Here is a 10,126-nt window from a genome sequence, read left to right as displayed (position 1 = left end):
ACAAAGCATTCTGGGGTGTGTGGAATGAAGGTCGTAACTTGTTTTAAGGGTGGTCAAGTGGGTCACCATTCCCACAAGTGCACTTCGCCAACCCCCGCTGTCATCCAGGCCATCACTTGTTATGGATGTGGACGTCTGAGTCATATGAGAAAGGATTGCCCAATGAATAAACCAACAGCTTCAGGAGCAAGCAGGGCTGCTTCTAATAAGCCACCTACTGCAAGGACTTTCAACATGACAGTTCAAGATGCTATGAAAGACTCAGATGTGATAGCAGGTAACCTTTCTCTAAATTCAGTCAGTGCAAATGTTTTATTTGATTCGGGAGCAACTAAATCTTTTATATCGAGGGACTTTGCGCTTAAATTAAGACTTAAGGTTGAACCCTTGATAGAACCCTTACTAATAGAAATAGCCAACCATGAAGTTATCCCTGTTAACCAGATTCACCCCGCCTGTGAGTTAGGCATAGGGGAACAATCTTTTAGTGTTGATCTAATTCCTTTTAAATTAGGGGAATTTGATGTAATTCTGGGAATGGACTAGCTATCTAGAAATGATGCTCAGATAGACTGTAAGGGGAAGAAAGTTAAGTTAAATATCCCACGGAAGGGAGGAGTCATATTTAGAGGGAAGAGGCAGACGCAGAAATTTTTGACCATGGCCCAGGCCAATAAGATGCTACGAAAAGGAAACGAGGCTTACCTAGCCTATATGATGGACACGCAGAAGGAGGTGCCCAACTTGCAAGACATTCCGGTAGTCAACGAATTTGAAGATGTATTCCCACAAGACCTTCCGAGACTACCACCCGATAGAGTGATTGAATTTGCTATTGAGTTGGCCCCAGGGATGGCGCCAGTTTCAAAGGCACCTTACCGGTTAGCCCCGTTAGAAATGAAGGAATTGGCTACCCAATTACAGGAACTCTTGGATAAGGGTATGATCAGACCAAGTGTGTCTCCATGGGGAGCACCAGTATTATTTGTTAAGAAGAAAGATGGGAGCATGAGGTTGTGCATCGACTACCGTGAGTTGAACAAGCTAACCATAAAGAACAGGTACCCGTTACCCAGAATAGACGATTTGTTCGACCAGCTAAAGGATGATGTCTACTTTTCCAAGATTGACCTGAGAATTGGATATCACCAACTAAATATTAAACCCGAAGATATTCCAAAGATTGTGTTCCGTACCAGGTATGAGCACTATGAGTTCTTGGTGATGTCCTTTGGATTAACCAATGCCCCAGCGGCTGTCATGGATTTAATGAATAGAGTATTCAAGAAGTACTTGGACAAGTGTGTGATAGTTTTTATCGATGATATTTTAATCTACTCAAAGACCGAGGCAGAACATGCAGAGCATTTGAGGATAGCTCTAGGAATACTCAGAGAAGAATAGTTGTATGCCAAATTCTCGAAGTGTGAATTCTGGCGGAATGAAGTACAGTTTTTAGGACATGTGATCAATAAGGAAGGAGTATTGGTCGACCCCTCCAAGATAGAGGCGGTCTCAAATTAGGAAAGGACAACCACACCCACAGAGGTAAGGAGTTTCATAGGATTGGTCGGCTACTATCGTAGATTTGTATAGGATTTTGCGAAAATCGCAGCCCCTTTGACACGACTTACTCGTAAGACAGAGAAGTTCGAATGGACAGAGAAATGCGAGAGCAGTTTTTAAGAATTGAAGAGAGGATTGGTGACGGCCCCTGGGTTGGCGTTTCCAGACGGAAAAGGAGATTTTGTGATATATAGTGACGCGTCACACAAAGGATTAGGGTGCGTGCTTATGCAGCACGATAAAGTGATCGCGTATGCGTCGAGATAACTGATGGAATACGAGATTAGATATCCTACTCATGACCTTGAGCTCGCAGTAATAGTTTTTGCCTTAAAGATTTGGAGGCACTACTTGTATGGAGACAAGTGCGAGATTTTCACAGACCATAAGAGCCTCAAGTACATATTCACGCAGAAAGAGCTCAATATGCGTCAGAGAAGATGGTTAGAGCTAATCAAGGACTGTGATTATGAGATTCTCTATCATCCAGGGAAAGCCAATGTGGTGGATGACGCCCTTAGTAGAAAGGAAAGACTCAAAATGATAATGTCTTCGGAGGAATTGATAAGGGATTTTGAGAAAATGGAAATAGTAGTAAAGGTAACTGGAGCTGGAACCGAAAAGCTGTTTGAGATCGCGATGCATCCAGAGTTATTGGAAAAGATTAGATTGAGCCAAGAAAAAGTAATGAATGAAGGCAGAGAGTCAATGACTGGAGAAGAGATCCATACCGAGAGAGATGATAAGGGGATAATGAGGTATTCCTACAGGATTTGGGTTCCGAATGTCCAAGAGCTTAAAGACGAGATTTTGGATGAAAGCCATAGTTCAAGGTATTCCATTCACCCGGGGAGCACCAAAACATACAGGGATTTAAAGGAATATTAGTGGTGGCCCAACATGAAGAGGGACGTAGCAGAATGGGTAAGCAAATGTTTGACTTGCCAAAGAGTAAAGGCGGAGCACCAGAGACCCAGTGGACATTTACGACCCCTGGAGATTCCCGAATGGAAATGGGAACAGATAGTTATGGATTTTGTTGTAGGCTTACCAAGGATAAAATCCAATCACGATGCCATATAGGTAATCATAGACCGACTGACAAAGTCAGCTCACTTCATTCCAATCAATGAGAGATACACAGTCGATAGACTGGTGGACATTTACCTTAAGGAAATAGTGACGCGACGTGGAGTCCCAGCATCCATTGTCTCAAACCGAGACCCCGGATTCAACTCCAGATTTTGGAGGAGCTTTCAAGAATGTGCGGGAACCAAATTAAACATGAGTAACACTTACCATCCCCAGACGGACGGGCAAAGTGAAAGGACCATCCAGACACTAGAGGATATGTTGAGAGTCTGTGCAATAGACTTTAAAGGAAGTTGGGATGATCACTTGTCGTTGATCGAGTTTTCTTATAACAATAACATTCATGCCAGCATCGGAATGTTGCCTTACAAGGCCCTATACAGAAGAAGGTGTCGATCTCCCTTATACTGGGATGAGGTGGGAGAGCGAAAGATGCTCGGACCCGAAGTGGTCCAAAGGACCAAAGATATAGTGGATCTAATCAGAGGACGGCTTGTAGCAGCCCAAGACCGACAGAAGAGGTATGCAGACTTAGCTCGAAAGGACAAGGAGTATGAAGTAGGGGACTCAGTACTGCAAAAAGTATCCCCTTGGAAAGGATTGATGGGGTTCAGAAAGAAAGGGAAACTAAGCCCAAGATACATTGGACCTTTTGAGATACTAAGAGGGATTAGGAAGTTAGATTACGAGCTAGCCCTGCCCCCGAACCTACAACAAGTTCATAATATGTTCCATGTGTCAATTCTAAGGAAGTATCATCAGGATGCCAGGCACATAGTGGAATACGAGCATGTGGACATGCAACCAGACCTGACTTACGTGGAGCAACCAGTGAAGATTATGGATAAAAAGGAGCAAGTGCTTCAGAACAAGGTGATCAAGCTAGTCAGAGTGCTATGGCAGAATCATAATGTGGAGGAGTCAACTTGGGAACTGGAGAGCACAATGCTAGAAAAGTACCCCGATTTGTTTTCTATCTGATTCCGGGACGGAATCCTTTTAAGAGGGGAGACTGTAATACCCCAAAAAATTTGGACTTTTTGTAATCCTTATGAATAGTGATTTTGCTGATTATGCTGATTAAAGAAATTTTTCATGCCACACTATGTAGGAGTTCTTTTATTGATATTCTGAGATCTTATTAGTACTCCATAAAGTATATGAGTGTATGTAAAGATCGTCAGAATCCAAATCCGAACACTTTGATTTTTTCCCGAAAATTTACGAAATACCGAAAGAATTGAGTATAAGGTAACATGATTAAAAGAATTTAAAATACAAGGATTATAAGAGAGGATCATAAAAGGAATATAAAATATTGAGAAAGGTTTAGGGGAACCCAAGTAATAAGATCCCGGGTATGATCCCTCAAACGATAAACGAGAATGAAAGTTAAGCGAACCGTATACCAGATAAGCGGTCATTAGCCAAGTAATTAAGGGTTAATCAAAGAGGTTAGTGGATGATGATGTCATCACACCACAAGGAGAAGACATGTGTTAAAAAGATGACACAAGCATGGTGACATAAGTATGACAAGGAGTTTTGATTTGTTGGTTGAATTATAGCCAAGTAAAACTTACCATGGTAAAAATCTAAAAGTAGCCAAGCTAAAAGAAAGAGAAGCAACCAACATAAATCATAAAACACAAAAATTAGAAGTTGACTTTGCTTCCAAGAGAGAAGCTCTCGACTTCTTCACTTTCAAGAAAGAAGAAAATCCAAAACTCAAGATCCAAGCTTTGTTAATTTGCAAGGTAATTATCCAAGGTACCTTATGATTAGTTATGGTTAATTTGCAATTCCTTCACAATCTTTTTCAATAAATCATTGAAGAAGAGAGTGAATAGTGTTTTCAAGAATTTTAAATTGTTTGATCTTGTGTTTTTTGTTAGATTTAGCTTTGGTAAGGACTTTCAAGGCCTATTTCAAGCTTCTTAGTTACTTCTACTCACCAAGGAAGGTAAAACCACATACCCTAAGCTTTACTTTAAGTATTTAGGAGTGGTTTTGATTAATATAGTTCATGAGAAGCATGATTCTTGTATGTTTAGAGTTTGGTTGGATTTGTAATGATTTTGAGTTATAAATCTTGGTTATTGGTTAATGAACCTTAAGTATAGTTTGTAGCTCTTGTTTGTGATTGAATGAGTTGGAAAAATCATGATGTTATGGACTGATGTAGTAAGGTTTGGATGAAGTTTGGTTGTATTGGTGGTTATGAGTTGATTTGTGGTTGATTGGAGTAGTTTAAACTTTGGTAATCGTGTAAACATAGCCGTTGTAATGCCCGTTTTCATTCAACTGCTTGTTTTAGTGTTCGGTACAGAAAGCTAACTGACTAATTTGTAACTTTTCCATGTTTAGTTAGATCATGTCGTAAGCTTCATTTCGATATGTGGTTCGCTTGAATCCGATATATGGTTAAGGAGAAATGACTGTTTTAAATAACGACATTTCACGAATGAACCATTACCCCTCGCCTTACTTTGAAACCTTGATTAAAGCCCTTAAATGACTAATTGGAGTACGAAACAATTATTTAAGACTAATTGGTCAGTTGGTAGAGTATTCACGAAAGAGTTGCCTCAAAAAGTTAAACGGTTAATTTTATAAAAATGGTGGAGCCGAGGGTACTCGAGCGACTTATGTGAATCGTTAAGCGCAAAAGCGAACATTAGGGTCCAATTGGTTAAAGTCTAGTTTCTTAAGAGACAGTGGTTTAATTCCAACTTATATGTTATTTATAGGTTACCAAACTCGCCCCAGACCTTTTACGACCCCCAGTCGCTCAGGCAAGTTTTCTACCCGTTATACTATTGTTGTGATGTATATAATTGTTTGTGCATTATCTTGTGATAAGTGCATGGTTGTTATTAGCACGTCTTGCGATATATTGGAGCATGATGTTATGATATAAATATGTATGCCTATTTCAGAATCTTGATATCTCTTTGTTGATTCAATTGATTATAAACTGCATATACCTATGTTAGAGATAAGCAGTACTTGCGTATACCCTTAGTATAGGGGACCCAGAGTTGAAAATTTTTCTAAACCGGGAGGCGATGTTCCCGAGTATATTATATATATATAGTTTTTGAAACTATTAAATGAATAATGTTTATTCGATAGTTTTATATTATAAATGAATATTATTTTGAATATTCATTCGAGGACTTATGACTCCGCTTACTTTATTTAATGAATATTATTTTGAATATTCATTCGAGGACTTATGACTCCACTTATTTTATTAAATAATATTCTTTATTTTATTAAAAAATAATGTTTCGATATTTTCCAAGTATTCGGAAAGCGATTGATGCGATCAAATCATTCTTGCTTTAAATATTTCCAGAGATTATATTCAATCTTTATCAAAACTATTTTTGGAAAGTTAGAGCGGATCCCAAAACTCGTTTTCAAATTTAAGATCATCCGTTCGATGGGGATTTAAATACTCGCTTAAAAATCTGAGGGATCCGACTCTGTGATGTATTTTTATATTCGCAACAAGGTTGCTGTTTTGATAAAAGGGTTCTTGATTACTTACCCAACACTCGGGAAGTAAAATTCTTGGAATGAGTTTAATCCATTAACAGGCATCGCCTGGGAAATATAAGTGAGTTTTCCTTTCCATCTAGATACGGCTTCTTGGTGGAGCCGTATCAACAAGTTTCTACTTGGGGAAAGGGGAGATGAGCTTTACGCTTCAGAGTCATGGATTTCATCTGAACTAGGAGTGGCGTAAGTGGTCGAGTGGCGCCGGACCAGCCTTATTATATTGTCCAAATGGCCCGAAAGTTCCACTAAGACGGTTCATTCCTTAGGATTCCAGCGTTCGGTCGACAAGTAAATCTAACTATTCTCCTCTACATGTAAAAAATTATGGGGTTGCACTACTGCGATTGATCATCGTGAGTGGTCTTTCTGGCGCGGAAAACTCCCGTAATGAGTTCATCATCCAGTTTGGATATTTCTGCGACACTACCCAGAGCATTTCGATAGAAAGGCTACGGATGGGTGATTGCTGAAGTGTTGTCATGGTCAAATGGTTAGAATGATATTTCCGTCGGATGAAGTATCTCGTAACTTCATTTCTTTTAAACAATATTTCAAAGGTTGAATCTATTCAAAGTCTTATATTGTAGTCTCATCTAGGTGGTGAACATTTGAAAACTTATCATACTTTGAACAGTGGTAGTTCAAGTAGTTTCTAAATTGATATAAGTATATTGAAGTATTTTGTAACTTCATCTTCCTTTAAGCTTATATCCAGTAAGTAACTATCTTACACTTGATAAAGATTTCCAGTAAGTTATCTATTTAGATACTCGCATTATTGATTAAACTATATATTATCTTGCGAGATGTAATACTCACTCTTACTTCATTTCTTTATCACACAACAACAGTTAGGAAGGATGGCCAGACTCAAGCAGACCCAGCGCAAGAGCGTGGGAAGCGTCTCGCGTCTTCCCGTTGATATCATAGATGCCATAGCTACAGAGGTAGATCTATCTGTAGGCCAGGAATTCTACTTTTGGGAATCAATTATGTATAATTATAACTTGTGTTGGATAATGGCAACTAACTGTAAACCTATTAAGTAATCATTTTGGGTTGTAATAACTTTTAATTTAAGGATTCAAGGACTTGTACTTATTTCAATTTCATCTCTGAGACTATAACGTGTTGTGATGTGTGTTACTGTGGGGTCACAACATGAGGTTATTTATTTTTAATTAAGTTAAGTGATATTTATGGAAAGAAAGACCATGACGACCCGGATCTGGGGGTGTTACAATGGATTTAGTAAACCTTATGAGGGAACTCTGACTCTCAAAAGTCATGAGACTAGTGAAGTGAGAAGTAGTGAGACTACTTATTCAAAAGAACAGAGAGCTTAAGATTTTTTTTACAGAATTTTTCTGCAGATCTAAGTGAAACCTCTATTCTATTTAATAAACTCATCTCCACAAATCTTATTGAAGGTTGAAGCTGTAGATAGTGTTCTAAATAGACAATGATAGTAGCTTGAACAATGTCCATCTAGCTGGATCTTTCTACCTGGAGATAATGTCAAAAAGGGGGAGAATATATCTAAATTCCTACCAAAACAGCTGATGGATGTTTCCAGAAAATAAAATATTTTATTCTTCATAGGGGGAGAGAAGAATAAATCTAAATGCAACTCAACAAAAGAAGACCAGATGGGAAGATTGGTTTCTGTATTTAGTTAAAGTTTTGACATCATCAATCAGAACTTGTGCATAATTTCATAATGAACAAGTTGGGGGAGATTGTAATATATAATAGATGATGTCAAAGATTACTGGAGCTAACAATGTCATTAGCATCTCTGATCATAGTATGAAGCAAATCTAATGGACATCTGATCTGAGTAGAAGATTAATGAACATTTATTTTCAGTAATCAGAGTAATCAGTTAAGCTTGGGGTCAACCCTGAGTAAGTTATTTTGTTATCTAAATTTGTATTTTGTACTTAAAATGCTTAAAGTCTATAAAAATGCAAAGGATCAGACTGGAGTCTTTTTCCTAAAACAGTATCAAGCCTAAGGATCTGGAAGAAGATCAAGAAGATCATGCCTCATAAGAATTTTGAAGAAGCTTGGAGTTGAATAAATCTGTTTGGAGAAAAATATTCTAAGTCAAGATCTCTACAAGTCACATATTTAATGTTATAGAGAAGTCATTCGAGAACTCCAGAGAGTACCGACGGATGAGGAACATCCATCGGGATAATAGTTTGGCTAGCCGACGGATGAGCAAGATCTACTCGACGGATGATCAATATCTACTCGATGGATGAGCAATATCTACTCGATGGATGAGCAATCACTACTCGAAGGATGAGCAATATCCACCGAGAGTAGAGAAGTCAGGAAAGCTACACGAGAACTCAAGAAGATATCGAAAAGCCAATTTGAAGGACTGAAGATTGGAGATATCGACAAGTTATTCCTTCACTAGATAACTCAGAGTTGTCGACAAGTCTACATTCATTCGAGAACTCAGAGATATCTACAAGTCAAAGTGAAGATGTGAAGACTAGAGATCTCGACAAGCTGAAGACATCTACAAGCAAAATTCAATATGGAGTGCTAGAGATCTCAATAAGCCTATGTACTTATCGAGATGTCAAGTGTTCTATTAATTCAAACTGGAGATCTCGAGGTACAAACTCAAAGTACAGAATTGCATATCAGTTCAATATTTAAGATAAACAATCAACAAACAATCCAACAGCCGGATTGACAAGTCTACAAAAAGCAGCTTGAAGAGTGTGCAAGATCAATGGCAAAGATTAACTGACAGAGGAAGATTAAAGTAAACATGGGATGCTAAAGATATGCTAAGCCAGAAATGGAAGATTTGCTTTTCTATAAATAGAAATGACAAGTGACAGTTTAGAAAAGCTAATAGCATGTTTATTATCCACTGTGTAAACCAGCAGTTAACTGAGCTATAAAGTTAACACTGGTCCTCTAGTTAGACGTAACAATTTGGATCAAATCTCGTGTATCACTCTCAAGAAGAAGCTGAGCTCTTTAACATCAAAGAGCTTAGAAATTTTGTAGCAAAACAGTCTTAATTTTTAATATAAAAATTAAGTGAGTTTTGAAGATTTGTATTCTTTATTTTCTGCAAGTTTAGATTGTGCATGAACACTTTTCTATACAAGATTTAATTTAATTTGTTCAACCATTAACTTTCAAGAAAAGCCTAAAATCAGAAAAACACATTCACCCCCCTCTGTGTGTGATTCATTACCTAACATATATTAAACTCCGATTAACTACTAACATGATCAACACAGGATTAAGTTTGAGACAAGATTACAACTATCAACCAAAATAAATATATTACAACCCAAAATATTAATGAATTCAATTTCATTCGATTCCTAAATGGAACTGACAGATAACCCATTGTATCTGAACCAACTTAAAAAAAATCTTTCCATCTTCTACGCATGCTCACACTCACGGCTACCTGCTCTGGCATCTGAAAACCTATGACACGGTAGGGACTGCCAGGAACACTCATGCGAGCTGAACGCCTAAGTCTGGCCATCTTCTTTCTTAACTTCCATGGTTAGAGCAAAGCAAATATAAATGAGCACAAAAGCTCAGCAAGTAACTACATAGCAGTTCTATAAAGCAATAATAATAACAATAGAAAAATCTGAGGCATTCTAATTTTAAGTCTCTAGGTGGCAGATTTCTATCTTTGGTTATACAAAGGTTATGAAGAAAGGTTTGGGCTTTCAAGAATCAAGGATCAAGATAGGGTGAAAGCCGACATTCATCGCAATTCAATAGTAGAAATCATATCAGAAAAACATAATAATATCATGGAACAAGATATATGGTATCATGGCATCATTATTCAAATCAAAACTTTTTAACCAAATCATTGCTCAAAATCATTTTGTGGCGC

This window comes from Apium graveolens, chromosome 8 (assembly GCF_009905375.1).
Source record: "Apium graveolens cultivar Ventura chromosome 8, ASM990537v1, whole genome shotgun sequence".
NCBI lineage: Eukaryota > Viridiplantae > Streptophyta > Magnoliopsida > Apiales > Apiaceae > Apium > Apium graveolens.
Note: the sequence above shows the minus strand (reverse complement) of the source record.